The following is a 7,230-nucleotide window of genomic DNA, read 5'->3' as shown; positions in this document are numbered from 1 at the left end:
TAAACAGATGGCTTCCATCCAGGGTGGTCGATGAGTCGAGCCAAGTCAAGTCGGCTTGCCGCCCAAGGCCTGAACTTGACTTGAAGCACTCACCAACTTGACTTGGCTTACAGACTTGCAAGCCTTCCGGTAGTTTTTCCGGCCCGAGTTTTAGCAGAATTGAGGCTACCCTTTGGCTCAAGTTTAGGCAGGTAGGTCATTGAACGCTCCCTGAATTTAATACACTCTCTTGGTCCCAACGGCTACTTCTTTTGCCGTGTTTCATCATTGGGGCCGCCAGCGTCGCCCAAAAGCACCAACAAGCCATTCGCATTGCTATCCGGATTATCAAAAAATATACCGGAATGTGCCATATGGATAATACAATGCTTGTTCTGGAGAAGATTTGGCTCCTATGAGTGTTGGCCAGTGGTCGGCCGTTTGGGACTGGGCAAAGAATGTGAGACCGAGTCACTGCAGTTCTCGGCTGCATACCCATAGGGCGTGGTGTTTTCCATATCTTGAAGTAAACAATATACTCTTTGGAGCTTCCCATCCTCGCAGTTATCCTACATGAGTGCGAATCAGTACTCAGGTGGGTGACCACTGGGGAATCTTCGGTGTTGTATGTATTTTTCCTGTTTTCTTTTCTCGGTCTCATTGTCCACGCATCAGCCCATCTCCTGACTCAAACCGTCACATACGACCACACCCAGCTGAAAATACGGCATCCCGTCCGCTCTGCCCGAGTCAAGCAGCTGAGGGCCGAATCAGTACTCAGGTGGGTGACCACTGGGGAATCCTTGGTGTTGTATGTTTTTTTTGTTTCTTTCTCTTTTTCTCTTTTTTTCTTTTGCCGCTTTTACCTTGAAAAGGTCCACATGCCTGAGACCAGGCCTGCAGACCGATGGCTTATACGAGAAAAGCGAGGGGACTGGTAAGTGATGACGGGAGGGGGGAGAATTAACAGAGTAATTTGCACTGTCGACAAGAAGCTTGTGTTTCGGTAACTCGGGGGTCTAGAAGAGGAATTTCAACATCAACTTTATCGCTGATACCCCGCTGATGAACTTCGTTCACTTATCCTTTTTCACCTGATATTTGAAGCCAGGTTGAGCAGGGGAGAAGGGTTCACAAACCGGAAGCATTCAAGCTTGGTGATTACTTGGGGCATATCGGTATCGCGGCCATCCACGGCTTCTAGGTGAACTGGGATTTTGGCGGCCTCGAGGTATTCGAAAGGCTACTTACGGTACACCTACTTTTTCGTCCACAGCCCGAACAGCTTGTATGCCGTCCGCAAAACCAGCTTGCCTGATCACACATCACCTCTACAAGCCGCGTGGGCTGCAGAGATAAGCGTGGCTAAGAAGTTGATGGAGGAGATTGACTGATGCAGGGTGGGGGGTTCAAAGGCGGATGGCGGGTCGAAGGACTTGGAGGAAGTTAACAATCCTGAGGAGGAAGGAGTAAGCTGTTGAATTTCACCTTGCCCAGAACTTGATGCTAAGTAGAGTCTCGGCACTGCTGCTGATAGCTTTGATACCGCGCTGGATGAGGAGGTCGAATGTCTGGAAAAGGAGCAATAAAAAGGGGTGAGATAATCTACAAAAGCTCTCGAGGAGCTAAAGGTTCCCTCGGAGAGACTCGAGCCTTACTGCTCGCCAAGGTGAAAGAAGATAAGCAGTCGGTACTACTTGGTGCTGGGCAATGTGTTGGGATAGGTGGGAGATTCGGACGCGGGGGTTTCGTTTACAACGAGTTATTTGGGCCGAGGATTGGAAGGAAACTGCAACCTGAGGCGCTTATAGATAAGGTACCCTCTATTTGAATTCGATAGGGGAAATCAAATATACTATTATATTGCCTGCCACGGCTGAAAAGGATGATTTTGAATTTCCCCTTGAAGCCTCTTTTCCACACTTGCCGCGACGACGAAATACAAGCGCGTCAGTTTTCTTGCTTTTTTTCAGTGTCTTTTTTCGCGGGGTGCCATGCCACAGCCGATGATATCTTGACCAGGCCTGACAGCTTGGGTGAGAGCTGGTGGCAGGTGTAATCCTGAGACGCGAGGCCCCTCATCATCCCAGAAGTACCTTAGCAGGGAACAGATTGCCGGGCGGAGCAAGCCCTGCCGTCAACACTTTAATGATCTCAAAAATTTTGTCGTAAATGGTTTATTTGCACTAACAATGCCTAAAATTTAGGAGCCGTGGTAGACAGCAAAAAGATCATTCTCGATGACAGAGCTAGTAAGTTGTCGACGACAGTATCTGATGGAGCCGGCAAAGCACCGACGAAAGGGCTTGTTGGCCCGGCAAGCTGTTGACGTCAGGGCCACCACGACGGAGAATAGTTTTTCTCCTCGGCAGAGTAAACACCAAACCTCTCTTTTCACCATTGACCCGTCCAAGATCTCACAAGATATTCCTCATTTGCGACTTTTTTCTCCTCCCCTTCTCACTTCTCCTTCACCACAAACAAGCCCTTAACACAGTCAACATGGCTACTACCACATCTGTCACAACCAAGATCACACTCCCCGAGAAGGACAGGGCAGTCGTCAATGAGGAGAAGTCGAGCATCTACAACATTCAGCCCGACACGAAGACCGTCTCCGAGCGCCCTGAAGTTAACCAGATTGTCAAAGCGGAGGTCGACCACACCAAAGACGAGGAAGATCACAGGCTGGAGGCCGCCCTTGCCCTCGCCGAGAAGAATCTCAAGGACACGCAGTTCCTCGAGGAACGCGCCCCTCGCACTCGCGCTTCAATCAAACGCAACCAAGAGATGCGAGCCGATCTGAGAAGACTGAATAAGCTTGGAACTGGCGCTGCGACCAAGAAGGCCGAGACCTCGAAGTCTGCCAGGACTCTGAGGGCTGAGGCTCGCCAAGCCAACTGAGAATGGGTACAGCGTGATCAATATGGGAGGGGCTTCGCACAGGGACTGCATGGCAAAGTACTTTAAAGGAGCGTTGTTGTTTTTTTCATTGGGGAGAAGTACCTCTCTGGTGCTGGACTATACAATAGACGCTCGGAAGGGTGGACTTGTTATGAGGGGGGTGGATGATGGACCGAGACGAGGACGCTGGTTGTGTCAACATGGGAATCCTTCATTCTGGACTTAATATAGCAATGAACATGTTTGATAATTATCTTGGCTGGCGTTTCTGTTGTGGGAATAGTAATGCGGAGAAAACTCAAAACTGGCACACGGACCTACCTACCTTAGCTGGGCACTGTTATGGCATGGAACAGACCCCCAGAAGAAATCAATCAATGCGAGATCATGATACCTTACTCGGCACCGACCTTTTTGGAATTCAAGATAAGGAGGAGGAAGAATGGGATGCCAACTTGGCTCTCGCGACGAAGAACGTGTAAACGCACCAGTCTGACGAGGCGCGCGGAATTCATGTCCGAGCGATGATCAGACGCAGCCGGGTGGCTCGAGCTGAGGAGAGAAGATTGATGAAGCTTAGGCTGCGGGCGTCGGTGAAGGCGGCCGATACAGGGTCGCGTAGATGGAGGTCTGGGAGGTCGACAGTAAGATGTGGTGATAGTGTTATAGGGGAGCATTCATAAATAAAGGAAAGAGAGATTTCGTAACCTTTCACTCTCATTTGTCTAGTGCGAGTGAAAAAGCTGGAAGCCGTTGGCGGCATCCCATGCAAGCTCATGACTGAAAAAGACCCCTACGAGAACGAAGTATCTCGGTACCTTCCCTTATGCACTGTATTGGCACCTCTGGGGAATGTTTATAACCTTTTACCAACAGGAAAAAATCCACAGTTGACGCCAGGGCTTGCCACTTCAGGCCAGCGAGCTGTTGACGACAGGCTTCTTTGGTTACTCCCACCAAACCACTAGAGTTAATCTAACTACTTTTTCTTCTAGAGACAGAACACCGACGTTCTCTTTTTTTCCCTCATCGTTTGCTGCGACTTCTCACAACAGCAGCGAACCTCCGTAACGTCAAGATAGCTAGGACAACTCCCACAACTTCCACTCTATCTTCCGAGAAGGTTGACCCCATGGCTGCTGCTTCTGTCCCGATCGAGCGTGTGCCGCCAAGGATCATATCGGTACATATCCAGGTTCCATATACCACTTTGGCCCGGTGGTGGTTCAAAGCATCGAGAAGAAGCTGGACAGAGTCAATTCCGGGTGGATGCTCTATCTTGACCAGTGTCAGTAGTCATTACGCGGCGAGAAAATTTATGTCCGCAGAGCCGCGCGGCCGGATGACCAGGGGCCCCTTTTCTGTTTAAAGACTCTCAAAATCTACGAGGCAAGCGACCAATCGCGCGGGGAGTGGCTCGCGAAAGTGAAGGCGACAATACGCACTCGCCGGCGTCTCGACGCCCAGGCTATCTCAGTTGAGACGATCGACGCCACGGTGAAGGAGACCAGCAAGTAGTCCAAGCCCGAATAAGTTCCCAGTTTACTCTTCCAAAACCTGGCAGGTTCAACGCTAACAACAAGTAGGATTGACCTCAAGATTTTCACTGTCTCACAAGAACCGCGATAAGAATGAGGAAGAATTGGACCGCGTGAACAAGGTGTGCGCCAGAACCACGAGATGCCATGCCTGAAATGCCGAGAAAAGGAGGCTTCGAAAGAGGGGGGCCAAGGTTGCGACGAGGCTATCCAGGAGTTGAACACTGCACCATCTGCTCGTGCTCAGCGCGCTGCGTCTCGCGGAGTGAAGAAAGGCTAGACGGGGATTGCACGTGTACTTGGGCTTTAGAGATGCCACTACTTGATTTTCGGCGCAGAGGAGATTATTCTGAGCGGTTCTGGGCTGCGCAACAGCATAGAGCAAAATGGACATCCAGATGAGGTGTGGGAGGTACTTGAGCAGCCAAGCTTGGAGGAACCGGCAGGTATTTCGTTGCACATAGGTCTATCATTGCGCGTGGAGGAGGTTGGGAGTGAGATTGATATTTCATCGAGCCTTGATTATGTCCTTGCATTCGCCAGTTCAAATTTGCATTGATATACATACCTATTGGGGTTCAAACATGAGTGTATCGCACAGATATATACACCTGTGGCAACTCAAATTTGGTGTAATTGCTGGGAAGGCCCAACACATGCCTCCAGAAAGAGATTGGCCAGTGAATTGAGTCACGGGGGCCCCGCGCGGCTTAATATCGCACACAAAGTACTTAGGATACGACGGATGGTTTGGAGGTGAAGGGAATGGTTGTCACTGTCCTTGAGTGGGCTTCAGGGTCACAGGGTTCATGGTACGGTTAGGTCCAGGGTTGGCATCAAGGGCAGCAGCCGTCCCACCACGCCTGGACCCATTCCGGAGCACAAAGACACCTACTTCGACGAACTCTGGTGATTGACCGTCTCACTTTTCTCACTCAATGTTCACCGAAAAGCATGATAATCACACGCCCGTCCTCCTTCAAACCTCGCGACCGAAAAAAGCTCGCATACCGCTGATACCGGCCACCTGATGAAAATGATTTCACCCACTGACGGCTACCACCATAAGAGTCAGCGCCCTGCTTAACTACAGTAATATTTACATTTTACCTTCGGCCGAGCGATGTTACCGGCTTTAATTGGCAATGCAATACTAACTACACTAGCACCTAAGAGCAGGTAAAAGCCCAAGACCCTACACGTAAGTAAAAAGTAACTATATATATCCTTACCTTCTTTTAGTTTAGTTTAGTTAACTAACCGATTATAGATTCGAATACGTACTTTACGCTAGGACGTAAAATTTACTGACGAAGCGATTGCTAAAGTTAACGGGGCGTTATTTAGGTAAGTTAAATACGCTTGTAATTCGCCGTCGTAACCGTAAGCTTGTAAAGTTTACCGGCGAAGAACAAGACCGAATTACTCGCGTTTTTATTAACGACTTTATCGCTTATGAATTAAAATAAAAAGATTTATAGCAATATTTAGTGGTTTGGGGTGCGGCTACAGGCCTAAAGTCTTTCTAATTAGAGGGGTGAGAAAGTGGGGCTTTCAGAGAATTCGGGAGTTAAGGGGTCATGTATATAAGCGGCCTGATTCTGATATTCCATTTTAGACAAAACATCGACTTTTATTATCTTCTTATTTTGCGCCCTGCCCACGTGCAGGCAATTCTGGCCCTCTGATTAGGCTAGTCTGATGCTTATTATGTGGCCTGCGAGCCCATAGTGTCTTTTCTTTGTCCTGCGTAAAGTGCGGCCTGCGAGCGAGTTACCATCACGCAGGTGAGTTTATTCATGGACCTGTTGAGGGTATATTTGTGGTGTTATGGTTGTTTTGTGTGTGTTCTCAGCTTATCAATATATCTTGTGGAGAACTAACCAGAAAATTCCGGTTCGACTCAGGATTTCAGGGGTGTATGTATCTTTTGGTGAGCGGTTCAGGAAGGGAAGAAAATGATCAATCTTTGTTCGTGTATGAGTACGTGGTGGTAGTTGGGTTCTTGCTGGGGGAAGTTTGATGTTCTCCAAAATCAAGGGGGCTTATGCCCAATGCACAATCTGGTTACATACATGTAATCCGCATCTGTGATTGCTTGAGGATAAGGGATGTTGAAATTGTGTTTATCTAGTTAGTAACAGAATACATATAGAAAGCCCCGACGTTTTAGAGCCGACGTATTTTAAGGGTCAGCAAGAGCCTGCATGGCTCACTTGGCAGCAGATCTGTGTGTTCAAAGCTTCTGCCTCACGACGCAAATCTACATATTTCGCCTGAGTCTCCATTTCCCACCACACTTTTAGCGCCACAATGGGCCGTCTTGAACTCAAAGATGTGCCACCTGAGGCGCAGCCAATTTTTGGAGCCACGATATCACAGGAGGAAGTCACTGTGGATCAAAGTTTGATGGAAAAGGCCAGCACAAACGAGAATTCTCACGCCCAACATTAAAACCTGTTGTCTCCCTCGTTCCAACGTTGTAGGCGCACCAATCGCGCCGAGCGGGTCAAACATTGACAAACCGATACATAGATGAGGACCGACAAGCGCAGCACTATGGCATTGACGGCCAATATATCATCAATATGGGACCGCCCAGTTTTGGTCAGGTCTTGGGAAATATGAAAGTCTCTTTCTAACTGCCACCATTGAGGACCTAAAGCCAACTATTCAGCGCCCCATCAAACCGGGCAAGAGCTGCCTCAAGACAAAAGCGACGGTTGACACGGATAAGCCCGTCGAAAGGATGTATGGGCTCAAGTTTGATCCACCTACAGCAGGGAGTAACATTCAGAGCCGTGGCATT

Source organism: Podospora pseudoanserina, chromosome 5, assembly GCF_035222485.1.
Source record: "Podospora pseudoanserina strain CBS 124.78 chromosome 5, whole genome shotgun sequence".
NCBI lineage: Eukaryota > Fungi > Ascomycota > Sordariomycetes > Sordariales > Podosporaceae > Podospora > Podospora pseudoanserina.
The sequence above is the reverse complement of the archived record's forward strand: the minus strand, read 5'-3'. Positions refer to the sequence as shown.